Here is a 14,581-nt window from a genome sequence, read left to right on the forward strand (position 1 = left end):
CACTCACAAATACTTATTAATTACATGGGGAAACAGTGACTTCACGGTGGAGAAGCCGTCAGCCACCCCATAAACAAGCGCTAAAAGTCAGCCAAATGAGTAATGGGACGGATCAGAATCGGGCACCTCCTGATGAGACGCAGAGACAGTAACTGAGCAACGCCTCCGTGATGTTCCTGCAGAAGCACACGCTGAACGTCCTCTCCAGGAGCCTTTGGGTGGAAGCAAGTTGAGGGACGTTCTACCAAGCAAGCGGCCTGTAATCTTCCAAAGGATGAAGGTCTGGAAAGCAAAGGAAGGCAAAGGCACAGTCCAGGCTGAAGGACAGAAAGGAGACAGGCAGATCGTCAGAAGCAGACTCTGAACTGGACTCCTCTGTGCTTAAAGGCATTGTTGGGATCACTGTTGGAACGTGAATGGGTTTGAGGACCAGAGGGTCCTCGTGTGTCTGTCTGCATTTCCTGACTGTGGCGGCTGTACTGTACCAGTGAGGGTGGAGAGACCTCGGCTCGCTAACTTTGGACACGTCATCGGGGAAGACACGATCACTAGAAAAGGATGTATGGTTGGTAAAATAGAAGGTCAGCAAAAATGAGGGATCCCTCCACGAGATGGATTGCCACAACAGCCAAACCAACGGGATCAAACACACCAATGACTGCGAAGGTGGAACAGGACCGGGCAGTTTGCTTCTGCTGTATGCGGGGTGGCCAGGAGTCAGAGCCCACCCGGCGGCAGCTAACAACCACACCGCTGTGGGTACGTGAGACACTGTCCTAGCGGGTGAGACGCACACTCGCTAAATCGTTAGGGATGACAAGGCAACAGTGGGGCTACGTGCTGTCAAGCGTTCCGAGAAAGAAAGCTGTGTGTGCTGCACCTGCATCTTGCCTACAAGTTTGAGATTGTTCAAAACAACAATGGCAACCTTGGGGGAAGAAGGTTCCAGAACAACAGTTTCAAAGGCCACGAGGTAGGAGTGAGCCTGGCGTCTTTGAGGACCAGTGAGGAGCCCAGGAGGATGGAGGGGTGAGCCAGCAGGAAGCTGGCAGGAGAGGAGGTCAGGGAGGTGAGGGCGGGTCCTGGGTCATGGGTGCCTACCTCCCAGGCTCACTGTGCAGACGACCTGAGTGAACCCACCCTCAGCACCTAGGACAGCGGCTGGCACCTGCTCTCTTACTAAGACGCGTCTAGTGTAATCATCCCCACGCGTCCGTCAGCTTGTCGTACTGTGGTGGCTTGCGTGTTGAAATGTTTCAACAAAAGGATGTGGCACAGGAAGCACTCACTTGTCTTTGCCAAGAAATTTGGAAGACAGCTACCTGGCCAACTGGCTTGAAGAGGTCCATATTTGTGCTCATTCCAAAGAAAGGTGATCCAACAGAATGTGGAAATAATCAAACAATATCATTAATTCATATCACACACAACTAAAATTTTGCTGAAGATTGTTTAAAAGCGGTTGCAGCAATACATCAACAGGGAACTGCCAGAAATTCGAGCTGGATTCAGAAGAGGATGTGGAATGAGGGGTATCATTGCTGATGTTAGATGGGTCTTGTCTGAGAGTAGAGAATACCAGAAAGGTGTTTCTCTGTGTTTTATTGACTATGCAAAGGCATTGGACTGTGTGGATCCTAACAAATTATGGATAACACTACGAAGAATGGGATTCCAGAACACTTCATTGTGCTCATGAGGAACCTGTACATAGACCAAGAGGCTGTCGTTCAAACACAACAAGAGGATACTGTGTGGTTTAAAATCAGGAAAGGTGTGCATCAGGGTTGTATCCTTTCACCATACTCATTCAGTCTGTATGCTGAGCAAATAATCCGAGAAGCTGGACTGTATGAAGAATGGGGGATCAGGACTGGAGGAAGACTCATTAACAACCTGCATTACACAGGTGGCACAGCCTTGCTTGCTGAAAGTGAAGAGGACTTGAAGCACTTACTGATGAAGATCAAAGACTACAGCCTTCAGTATGGATCAGACCTCAACATAAAGAAAACAAAATTCCTCACAACTGGACCAATAAGCAACATCATGATAAACGGAGAAAATATTGAAGTTGTCAAGGATTTAATGTTACTTGGATCCACAATCAACACCCATGGAAGCAACAGTCGAGAAATCAAACAACTCATTGCATTGGGCAAATCTGCTGCAAAGACCTCTTTAAAGTGTTAAAAAGCAAAGATGTCACTTTAACGACTAAAGTGCACCTGACCCAAGCCATGGTGTTTCAATAACCTCATATGCATACAAAAGCTGGACAATGAATAAAGAAGACCAAAGAAGAATTGACGCCTTTGAATTATGGTGTTAGTGAAGAATATTGACTATACCATAGACTGCCAGAAGAACAAACAGATCTGTCTTGGAAGAAGTACAGTCAGAATGCTCCTTAGAAGCAGGGATGGTGAGACTCCATCTCACATACTCGGGACTAGTCTCTGGAGAAGAACATCATGGTTGGCTAAGTAGAAGGTCAGCAAAAAAGAGGAAGACCCTCAAAGAGATGGATTGACGCCGTGGCTGCAACAATAGACTCAAGCATAGCAATGACTGGGAGGACGGCACAGGACTGGACAGTGTTTCATTCTGTTGTACATAGTGTTGCTATGAGTCAGAACTGGCTTGACGGCACCCAGCAACACCAATTTAATCCTGGCTCTCTCTTCCCCAGGCATGCTGGGCTCCCATCCAGCCATCAGCCTCAGCCTCTCTCTCTCTCTCCTTTCCTCCCACCTGCCCTTGTCCCTCTACCTGTCTGCCTCACTCTACCTGGGTCCAGTAGCGCCTGCATCGTGATATCAGCAGGGTAGGGGGTGGTGCCCCTCTTCCCGGAGATGAGGCTCCCTCCGAGGACCCCAGCACCTGTCCCCCCTCTGGCAGAACCCGCCCTCCCAAGAGGACTGGAGAGGATGCTGGTGGGGGTGCAGCACTCACCTGCCCCATTCTTGCTGGGAGTATGTGGGGCTGGTGGGAGGGGAGGCTGGGAACTGGGAAACGGGGAGGGCAGCCGGAGGACCGAGGCTCTGTTCCAGGGCAGGAGGCGAGGTGATCCCACGGCTGCTAGGAAGAGAGACTAGACAGGCCAGGGAGAAAATGCACCCGGCATGTCCTCGCCAACGCTCTTCTCCCCCTCTGTCTCCACCCTTCTCCTTGCCCGTCATCAAGGCTTGTTTTCCATGAAGAGTGCCTTGAACTTCACGAGCTTCCTGCTGGGCCCCGGGAGGCCAATGCCCGGAGCGCCTGGGGTGTAACAGGAGGGTCGAGGAGCAGGGGTCTAGGGTACACCTTGTGCTGCCCCTTTGGGGTGTCCAAGCCCCACTCGTAGCCTCAGTTTCCCCACGACTGGGCGGGTCCTGACGAGCCCCGGCTCCTTTGCTGGCCCTGCTCGAGCAGACACACTGGTTCCCCTTGTTGACTGCCACCTTTGAGGGTGAGATGTAGCTGGGTGGCTAAAGAGGGACATCAGACTCTGCCACCTTCATCCAGAGAGCAGCCAGAGGGGCCCCAAGTCCTGCCAGGTGCTTTTCCATACTTTATCCTTACCTGCGGTGAGCAGGGTACTGGAGTCCCCACACCAGGCAGAACCTCACAGAGGGCCCAGGCCACTAACTATCCCACAGCCTCTGGGCACCAGTTAGCCTCGTCCTCTGCTCAGGGTCTCCGGGGCCGTGGTCAAGGTGTGGCCTGGGCTGTCTTCTCTGAGTCTTGGGGTCCTCTTCTAAGCTCCTGTGGTTGGTGGAGAACCCATTTCCTTGCAGCTGTAGAACTCACAGTGGCTTCTTGCTTCAGCAGGAGGAGTGTCTTTGCTGCTGGAAGTCTCTGCGCTCAGGAGAGGCCTAAGCCCAACTAAGGGCTCACCTGATTAGGTCAGGCCTACCCAGGATCATCTCTCTTTGGCTCACCTCAAAGTCAAACTCTTCAGGGGCCGCAATTTATTATCACTATATTATTAACTGCCCTCAGGTCAGACCCTGACTCACGGAGTCCTGATACACAATGCAATGAAACGCTGCCTTGTCCCAAGTTGTCCCCATGATTGGTTGTGGACCAGACCCTTGTGATCCATAGGGTTTTCTCTGGCTGATTTTTGGAAGTAGATCACCAGGCCTTTCTTCCTAGTCCATCTTAGTCTGGAAGTTCTGCTGAAGCCTGTTCAACATCATAGCAGCATACAAGCCTCCACTGACAGACGGGAGGTGGCTGTGCGTGGGGTGGCTGGCCGGGAATTGACCCAGTTCTCCTATGTGGCGCAAGCAGTTAAGAACTTGACTCCTAGCTGAAAGGCTGGCTGTTCGAACCCACCCAGAGGTGCTGGGAAGACAGGTCGCAGCCTTGAAAACCCTCTGGAGCAGTTTTACTCTGCACACACGGGGTTACCATGAGCCAGAATCAACTCTACGGCAACTCACAGCAACAACGCCCTCGTGGGAGGCTACAAATCTACCACTGAACCACCACAGCCCCACAGCCCTTACTGCATCTGCAAAACCCCCTCATCTTCGCCGGAAGGAGCCCTGGTTGCACAATGGTTAAGGGCTTGGCTGCTAACTTAAGGTCGTCAGTTTGAACCCACTAGCCGCTCCTTGGGAGAAAGATGTGGCAGTCTGCTTCCATAAAGATTTACAGCCTCGGACACCCTAGAGGCAGTTCTACTCAGTCCTGTATGGCTTCTGTGAGTGGGCATTGACTCGACGGCAATAAGTTTAGGTTGCTCAGTTTACCGTATAATGTAACCTAATCACAGAGTGACATTGTCCTATTTACAGCCCCCCCACGCGTAGGGGGAAGGGCTTGTAGAGGGAGTGTACGTGGAGCAGCGGTCTCGGGGTCGTCTGAGAATTCTGTGTATCAGAGAAGTAGCAGGTCTGGTGAGCAGCGGCCACTGTCTGGCTCAGAGGAGAAGGGGACTCAGCCAGCCCCTGTCACCAGGTTCTCCTTCTGCCTGAGACAAACCCTGGGGGCACGCACCGAACGTGTGTGCTGGGAGAGCTTGTCCCCCATCACCCCTGACTGAAGGCTGGTGTCGTTGTTGACTTCCGACTCAACCCACGCGGCCCCATGCGACAGGAGAACCTCGTAATCCTTACGGGAGCAGATCGCCAGGTCTTTCTCCCTCGGAGCGGCTGGTGGGTTTGAACCACCGACCTTTGTACCACCAGGGCTCCTTTTATTTTATGAGTGAAGAGTGCCACCACTCGTATGGAGGGGGAGCAGAGACAGAGACAGAGAGACAGAGAGGGAGAGAGAGGGAGAGAGACAAAGAGAGGGGGAAACAGGGAGGGAGAGAGAGAGGGAGGGAAGAAGGAAGCCAGAGACGGGGGGTGGGGGTGAGAGAGAGACAGGGATGCGCAGAGAGAGGTGGTGGGCTGAGAGGACAAAGCCCACCCCCCTCCCCCCATCCGCACTGGCAGAAGTCTCAGGCTATAAAACAGAATAACTACCTTGCTCCCTCAGCACACACCACACTTCCCCTCAAGTGCCTCTGACAGCAAAGATGAAGAGCTGCTAGGCCCCTGCTGGGATGTCTGGCAATTCCAGAAGTTGGTTAGCCGGCCCGCAGCCCCAGCTAACTGTGAGCCCCTGGTCGAGGGGGCTCCCCTCTCTGATAGGGTCGCCTTTCCTCCCCTTCCTGCTCCAGAGCACCCCGGAGCACCCCCTTTGTCTCCTGACTTGGGTGGGGAGACAGTGATGGACTCCCGTTCTGAAATAAGAGGCTCCCCCTCGGCCAGCCTTCAGGCGCTTGAAGAACAGTTCCGTCAATTGGCCTGCTCCTCAGGCTCCTGGGGGACAGAACTAATTCTCGCCTGCGCTGGGCCCTAGCTTAAGCCCCCTCCTGCCTCCCGATTCCCTCTGCCGGGCCTGGGAGAGTGAGAGGTGATGGACGATGTGGGGTTGCAGCTGGGAGGCTCACTGTCTGACTGGGCCTCTCTTCCAGGGCGGAGGAAGGACGGGGGTGGGGAGCTGCAGGAAGGGGCTCGCTGTGTAGAAGCAGCAGTTTTCGGGGAAAGCACAGAGCCTGCTCTCGTGGACAGGAAGTGCCTAGTGAGGCCGTGTGGTTTGGGTGAGAGGCACTGCAGGAACTGAGAGGACGTCCTTGATGGAGATGGTTCTGGCACTCAAGGGTCTGGCACCCTCACACCCTGAGCTCATGCAAGTTGGAGGCAGAGCCACACTGACCCCGGCTTTCCCAATCCCCAGGCCTGTGCTCGCTCCCCATGCCCGGAGCTGCAGGTTACCTCTGGGGTGCAGGGGATTCTCCCGCATCCTGCCCTTGTTGTGAGCTCCCATTGAGTAGACCAATGGTGACTTTATGTACAACAGAACAAAACGTGGCCCCGTGTCATCCTCACAATCATCGGCATGTTCAAGGCCATCATTGTGGCTACTGTGCTGTTATGGATTGAATTGTGTCCCCCAAAAGTGTGTATCTACTTGGCGAGGCCATGATTCCCAGGATTGTGTGGTTGTCCACCATTTTGTCATCTGATGTGATTTCTCTATGTGTTGTAAGTTCTAACCTCCATGATGTGAATGGAGCTTTGGTGGCGTAGTGGTTAAGAGCTTGTCTGTTAACCAGAAGGTCCACAGTTCAAATCCACCAGCCGCTCCTTGGAAACCCTAGGGAGCAGTTCTACTCTGTCCTATATGGTCGCTATGAGTCGGAATAGACTTGACAGCAACAGACTATAATGTTAATGAGACAGGACTCAATGTACAGGATTAGGTTGTGTCTTGAGTCTATCTGTTTTGATATATAAAAGACAGAATAGAGGAGAGGGACTCCTACCCCCAAGAAAGAAGAGCCAGAAGCAGAGTTCTTCATCTGGACCTGGGGTCTCTGGGCTGTGAAGCTCCTAGACTGGGAGAAGTTTGATGATAAGGACCTTCCTCCAGAGCCGACAGAGAGAGAAAGCTTCCCCTGGAGCCGCTGCCCTGAATTCGGACTTCTAGCCTCCTAGACTGTGAGAATAAATAAATTTCTATATATTAAAGCCACCTACTTATGGTATTTCTGTTGTAGCAGCACTAGATAACTAACAATTTGGTACCGAGAGTGGGGAGCTGCACTGACAGATACCTACAATGTGGAAGCAGTTTTGAAACTGTGAATGGGCAGAGGCTGGAAGAGTTTTAAAGTGCCTCATAGTAAAAGCCTTGATTGCCTTGTTGGAATTATGGACATCAAAAACAATTCTGGCAAGGACTCAGAAAGAAGTAAGGAGGGCTGTTACGCTGGAGACAGCACAGACGGCAAGAAACAGCAGCAGAGAATGGGCAGCAGCAGAACCAGGAGACCAGTATGAGACAGCGCTGGAGCCGACTTACGGAGTGGAGCGAGAGAGCTGAGTGCCTTTGGGTGAGAGGCTTCCTGGCGGAGTAGGGAGCCTCCAGGCACTAATCAGTGGAGCTAGGCTTGCCCACCCATGGAGCAAGACAGGCCTCCTAGACTGTGAGAGAATAAATTTCTGTGTGTTGAAGCCATCCACTTGTGGTATTCCTGTTGCAGCAGCTCTGGATGACTAAGACATGTGCCACTCTATCTCACAGAGGGTCTCCCTCACCCTCGCTGTCCTCTAGTTCGCCAAACACAATGTCCTCCTCCAGCAATTGGTCCCTCTTGATGACGTGTCCATAACAAGTGAGCCAGACAAAGTTCTGTTGTGATCCATAGGGTTTTCGTTGTCTAATTTTTAGGAGTGGATTGCCAAGCCTTTCTTCCTAGTCTGTCTGAATCTGGAAGCTCTGCTGGAACATGTCCACCATGGGTGACCTGCTGGTATTTGAAATACCGCCGATGTAGCTTCCAGTATCGCAGCAACATGCCAGCCACCACAGTATGACACGCTGACAGATGGGGGATGGATTCTGCCCTTAGAGCTTAGAAATCAAAGAAGTGTTGTCAAGAAGAAACCGACTCTCAAAAAGAAACATTTTAGTACCTTCCCTGGCCTGTGGGGAGAGGTCACATGGAGTCCCTGGCCTTAGGCCCCCAGCACCTCCCAGGGTGTGTGATCTCAGGCAAGGCCCTCACTCTCCAAGAATTGACACAGGGGGCTGCAAGGAACTCCAGAGACTGGGGGACAGCACCAACCTCAAGAGTGCTTTGCAAAGAGTAAATGTCAAACAGAAAACGCACTGCGGCTGGTTTCGCTGCCCTGACGCCTGGAGTTGAGGGCTGCCTTTGAGTTACCCTCATGTCCCAGCTCCAGCCACACAGTTAATATAACGGCAACAGACGAGCCTGCTGAGGGGAGGCTGGCTGAGCCACCGAGTCAAGCCTGAGTCTCGGACGGGTTGAGTTTTAAAACCAGGGACCCTGCAGAAGACCTGAGGACCCGTGAGGGCGGGAGGCAGGATTTGGATAAACCCTGAGCAGAGGTGTCTCTTTCACCCCACCTGTCTCAGCCTCAGCCTCAGCCCCAGCACCCCGAAAGCTCTTTCTGAAATGCCCACCACTCACTCCTCTGCTGGCTCTGAGTGCTTCAAAACCCCTGGGCAGGACAACAAGGCCCCTATGGTCCCTGCCTCACCCCCTCTCCTGCTGTCCCTGCCTCTTGCCCTCATGATGCACCTGCTCATCTCCGCCCTGCAGCAGCCCCTCATCTTTCTGCTTCTGGGAGTGACCTTCACTGTTGTCTGATCCACTCTGCTCTGATCTGTCCTTGCTAAAGCCCTCTGATCCTTCAGGTCTGGGCTCAAGAGTGGGAAGTCTTCTCTGCCCCCAGGAACATCTGGGCGCCCCTTTTCCTGAGCTCCTATCACTCCGTGCTCCCCGAACCCGTGTTATAACACCTAGGGCAGGTGATGGGGTATTCACTTCCTCCACAAAGATCTCCCTCCCTCCCTTCCTCCCCCTTCCTTCCCAGCCCATTGCCTGACCTCTCCTGGGAACTCAGCCCACTGCTGTGGAAGGAAGGACAGAAGGCGGACTCGCCGGGTGGTGTCTGCAGCGACGGGGGCTCCTGGGGGCTGGCAGTGCCCTGGTGGGTGGGTGGTGGGTGCTTCTGGTCTGAAGGTCACCCAGCTTGGCCTGGCCTCCTCTGGGCCTGGTTCTGAAGCACCTCTTGTGACGAGGGAAAGCGTACTGGTTAGTGCTACCCACCTGCAGCGAGGGGGTGGGGGCAGCCCCAGGCCTCCCGCCCGGGAACCTCTTCTGTTTATAACAGGAGCCCTCTGTCGGCCATTGCAGTTCAGCTCAGGGGAGGCTGTGAAGTAAAGCTGTGTAATGGAATTCATCCTCCCAGTCCTGATTAAATCTCACCTTAAAACAGGCACGCTCTCTCAGAGCCCGGGGACTCCTCCCGCTCCCGGAGGCAGGCTCGCCAGCCTGTCACCTGCTCCATTGCCCAAGTGGGTCCCAGTTGGCATCAAGGAATTTTGAATCGGCTTATGGCCTGCGGCTGGGGATTTCTGGGCCCAGGCCCAGGCAGGACGCCAGGGTCCCTGTAGCTTTGTGGGGAGGAGGGGTGGGCTGGAACCGGGCCCTGGCATGAAGTTCGCCTTTGGGGGCCGGAAGCAGGGGCTCAGCCAGCTGGGGTTCTTCCGGCCCCCACCTGCTGCACTCCCTCCCGCCTTGCCTGTTTGCAGGCCCTGCTCCCTCTCAGCAGCCTCGTCCCTCCTTGTCCTCCTAAGGATCAGGCTTGTCCTGGCTCCGGATGCCGCACCCTGCCCCATCCACAAGCCCGGCCTTCCCCACCAGAGTACTGCCCCTGCTGTGCCCCCAGGCACGGAGTAAGTGCTCAGCAGCAGGATGAGTGTTAAGAGACTGGCGGGCCGAGCAGACCTTCTGGGAGCGCCCAGTTCAGGCCCTTGTGAGTGGTGGCCCCCCAGCTGATCAGCAGTGCCCCACTGCATGGACATGGGTGGCCGCAGTCTGGGGCAGGTGGCACAGCCTGGAAAGCATGTCCCCTCCTCTGTCCCCCTCCTCCATCCGCAACAGGATGCTTCTTAGGCCTGTGGGGATGATGAGGGGGAGGTGAGCTGACAGAGTCCTCGTGAAGCCTGCTGCCCTCCTTGTACAGACGGGCTCTACACTTCCATGTGAGCCCCTGAAGGGTCCCACCACGCCAACCCCTCTCCCCACTCCCCCCAAACCCTGCCTTCTAGGGAATCCTTCTTCAGCCCTGCCCAGGCATTAACTGGTAATTTCCGCCATCAGAACCGTGCATCACATCAGTACTGAGAGCGGCTGCGTTTGTCACTCTGGGGTTGGGGTTTCTGCCTCTGAGGTTCCAGGGACACCAGCCCCACCTCTGCCCCCAGCAGGGCTCCATCGGGGCTGGCTGGCCGGGGGCTTCTCAGACAATCATCCAGTCCCTCCTCTGTGCTCTCCCCCCAGCCAGCCCTCCCGCCCTCAGAGCAAGCAGCCTTGTGTAGCTGAGAGCAGGCAGCCGCCCACACAGCCTGAACGCGCAGTATTTTTAGAGCAGCTTCTCCAATATTCCTCTCGATGGGAGAGGGGCCTGGAGGGGCTTGGAGAGGAACCCACCTCGTGGAGGGCCAGCCCTGAGCTCTCTCCGGCACAGCGCCTGCTCCATCCTCAAGAGGTGGGCATTTCTGCATCCCCACTTCACAGATGGGGAAACTGAGGCTCAGAGGGGTTCCCCACCTTGCAAGTAGCGGAGTCTGGGTTCAAGGCCAGGAGCTCCTAACTCCACAGGCTGCCCCTGCCCCAGGGAGTCTGCACCCCAGGTGTTGGAAAGCCCGCCCTTTCTTTCAGCCACTTCTGGCCATAGGCCTGCTGTGTCCAGAGGGACCCTGCGCTCTCCTGGGAGGGGAGGCAGGGTCGGCCAGCCAGGGGTCTCAGACAAGCCCTGGGCCTTTCAGAATCCTGGACAAGGCCCTGGTGGCCTTGTCTCAGAAGCTCCCTGTAGCCCAATGATTCCAGCTCTGACTGCACAAAGCAATCTTGTGGGGCAGAGCTTAAAAAGCCCCATCTCCAGGGGCCACTGCAGATAGGAGTAAGGATCCCAGGGACCAGTCAATGCCTTGGCCTTTTTACTTTTTAGCTGCACAGATGATTATAACGTGCAGATCTTCCCTGCGACTGGGGTAGAGACTTAACAATAACCATGACAATAACAATGATAACCCCAATGATAATAGTGACAACGCACAGCCAGGGTTTAGCGCTACTGTGTTGTCTTGCCCGTCTCTCAGCGCCCCAGTGTGCCCAGTAAGCCTGGGCACTCCCAGTGCGTCCAGTAGGCCTGCAGAGCTCAAAGCCCCCAGAGTGCCCAGTAAGCCCACAGAGCTCAATGCCCTCAGTGTGCCCCGTAAGCCCGGACACCCCCGGAGCATCTAGTAGGCCCGCAGAGCTCAAAGCCCCCAGAGCACGCAGTAAGCTCGCAGAGCTCAACATCCCGTTATAAATTGGCAGTACCACCAAAGCCATCCCTTTCCTGAGAGATCAAAGCTGGAGGGGAATTCAAGCTGCCCTGGTGTGAGCACTGGATGGGGAGTCCGTGAGGTTGGGCCTCGCCACTGTTCTCCACTACCTTGTTATGGGATTGGAGGTGACTGTTCCTTGCAGTCTTAGTTTCCCTACCTGCACCCAGGTCGGGTGAACTCAAGGCCCACGAGGGGCCACCCAGCTCTAACATCCTAGGATGAAGTAAGGGGTGACTCGTGAATGAGCCTTGCAAACTGTAGAGTGCCCTGTCGGGGCAGTGGTCGTTCAGTGGTAGGATTCTTGGTTTCCATACGGCGGACCCGAGTTAGATTCCCAGCCAAGGCACCTCATGAACGGCCAACACCCGTCTGACAGTGGAGGCCTGTGTGTTGCTGTGATGCTGAACAGGTTTCTGCAGAGCTTCCAGACTAAGAAGGACTAGGAAGAAAGCCCTGGTGATCTACTTCTGAAAATCAGCCAGTGAAAACCCTATGGATCACAATGATCCAATCTGCAGCTGACAGGGCAGAATTTTGTTCCGTTGTACCTGGGGTCGCCATGAGTTGGAACCAACTCAAAGACAGCTAACAACAAGCACAACCGCAGAGTGTCCTGTGTGGCTGGCTGCTTTGACCCCTCCGCTGAGCTCCACCGCGTGCTTTGCCCTGGTTGGACATAGCTCCCTCCAGGGCAGGCCGGCCTCCCTTCTCTCTCCCCACCAGCCCCGTGGGTGGGTCTGGACTCCATCCTGGGTATCCGGAATCTTCCTTCCTGCCCTCTGGCTCCTGGTCCTTCCCACCCAGAGGCATCTGCCAAGCACCTCCAATGTGCCCAGCTGTGTGGGTTCTGGTCCACTGGGTGCAAAGAATGGTGCTTTATGGGAAGGATGAAATCAAAAGTGAAGGAAGCGGAAGGAAGGGATGGGGCGCCCCGGGCGGGGCCAAGCAAGCTGTGCAGGGAGGGTGTTGGGGCACTTCAAGGTCCCCAGAGTGACATATCCGTCAAAATCATGACCCACTGAGGCTTCGATACCTGGGGGCATGACACGGCACCACGCGTGATCACTGGTGAGGTCACTTATGGACGAGCGCCAGGTGACTCGGTGGTGCTGGGGAGGTGGTGAGGGTGGTGGGGTGATAGTTTTCCATCCAAGGCCTCATGGTGGGGTAGGGAAGGGGTGAGTCAGTGTTGGCTCCAGATGACATCTAGCACCATTTCTCCCAGATTAGTGTTTTTGGTTCTTTTTTGGGTGGGTTGCTGGGATGACAAGCTGGAAGGCTGTCACAGCTACTCCTAAATGTCCTCTGTTCTTGGGTGTTGAGTCAATTCCAACTCATAGTGACCCCATGTGACAGAGGAGAACTGCCCTGAAGGGTTTCCTAGACCCTGGTGGCCTAGTGGTTAACAGCTACGGCTGCTCACCAAAAGGTTGGCGGTTCGAATTCACCAGGCACTCCTTGGAAACCCTGTGGGGCAGCTCTACTCTGTCCTGTAGAGTCATTATGAGTCGGAATCCACTTGATGGCAACAGGCTTTTTTTTTTTTTAATCTTTATACGAGCAGATCCCCAGGTCTTTTCTCCTGGGAGCTAATGGTAGGTTTGAATTGTCTTTAGGTCAGCAGCCAGGCGCTTAACCATTGTGCCACCAGGGCTCCTTGGTTGACTGAATGAAGGGCCTTTGATTTTAGGGTCAGACCTAGGGCCCACAACGTGGGGCATCCAGTCAGGTTCTCTTCTGCTTTTATCCATGAGCTTCTCATCCAGGGAGAGGCTGGTGCACCTGTAGACCCCTCTCTCCCCAGGAACTGTGACGATATTTGGGTGGCTCTTTTTGGAGCCCAGGTGGTGCAGTGGTTAAGAACTCAGCTGCTAACCAAAAGGCCAGCAGTTCAAATCCACCAGCTGCTCCTTTGCAACTCCATGGGACAGTTCTACTCTGTCCTAGAGGGTCACTATGAGTTGGTTTGGTTTTTTACCTCTTTAAAGATTGTCAGATGTCCACTATCCCATTTGGACATCAGCACCACCTTGGGGAGGTGTCTGCTGAGGCCCCTTTTCCCCTTTTCCGGCAACGATGTAGGGCTGGGCCGTACCTACTGAGGTCAGGCAGGAGCAGGTCTGTGCCCCCAGCCCGAGCCCCCTGCCCCCTCTGGGACAGTTGGCTGCTCCCTAAGTGGAGCACCTCCTGACCCGGCCTTGTTCCAAAGACGGAATCGAAGAGGGATGGATTCTACTCCTGCTGGCCAGGAGTTGGGGGCAGGATTAATTAATCCTCCTTAGCTGGGGAGTGGATTTGGGGGCGTTCAATAAGAGGGGGGTCAGAGACGGCTGCTGACGTGCTGGAGGAGATACAGGCAAATGGCGCCATCCTGAGGGGCTGAGGGGCTGAGGGGCCGGGATTGGGGAGAAAAGGGCGGATCAGACTGGCAGGGTGTCAGAACCACTGACGGTGATGCCCCACCGCCCACGTGGACATGCAGCGGCCCTTTGGTGCCCCAGCCCGCGCTGGGAGAGACAGCCCCTTCCCCATTCTACAAAAGCAGGCGGTGACCTTGATGGAGGGCACAGAACAGGGAGGGTGGGGGCCCGGGAGGGAGACCCTGCCCTGTGCGGAGGCCCCTCTGCTGAGTGCCTGGTCCCCTCGCTCTGAGTGCTCACTGCAGGCTCTCACCCTAAGCAGGCCTGCAAAGCCCACAGCTTCTTAGCAGAGCCCAGCTCATTCCTGGGGTGACCCCAGGCCAGCCCCCCACCCCCTCCCCGAGCCCCCTTTGCCTTGCTCAGCACATGACAGTCAATGAATCAGGTCCCTCTCTGGGCCTCAGTTTTGCCCTCTGTAAAGTGGAACAACAGCAAGTCCTCCGTCCTAGCCTGTTCATAAGGAGCCCTGGTGGTGCAATGGTTAAGCGCTTGGCTGCTAACCGAAAGGTTGGTGGTTCAAACCCACCAGTGGCTCCGAGTGAGAAACAGCCTGGCAGTCTGCTCCCTTAAAGATTACAGCCTAGGAAACCCTCCGGGTAGATCTCCTCTGTCCTGTAGGGCTGATAGGGGTTGGAATAGCTTGACGGCACACGACAGGCTGTTTATGTGGCTCAAGTGAACTTCGGGGTACATGACGGCTCTGCCCTGCCCTTCCAATGGCTGGGGGTGTTTGGGGGCTTGGTGAGTCC

The sequence above is a fragment of the Trichechus manatus genome, unplaced genomic scaffold (genome assembly GCF_000243295.1).
Source record: "Trichechus manatus latirostris isolate Lorelei unplaced genomic scaffold, TriManLat1.0 scaffold00185, whole genome shotgun sequence".
In the NCBI taxonomy this organism is placed as follows: Eukaryota; Metazoa; Chordata; class Mammalia; order Sirenia; family Trichechidae; genus Trichechus; species Trichechus manatus.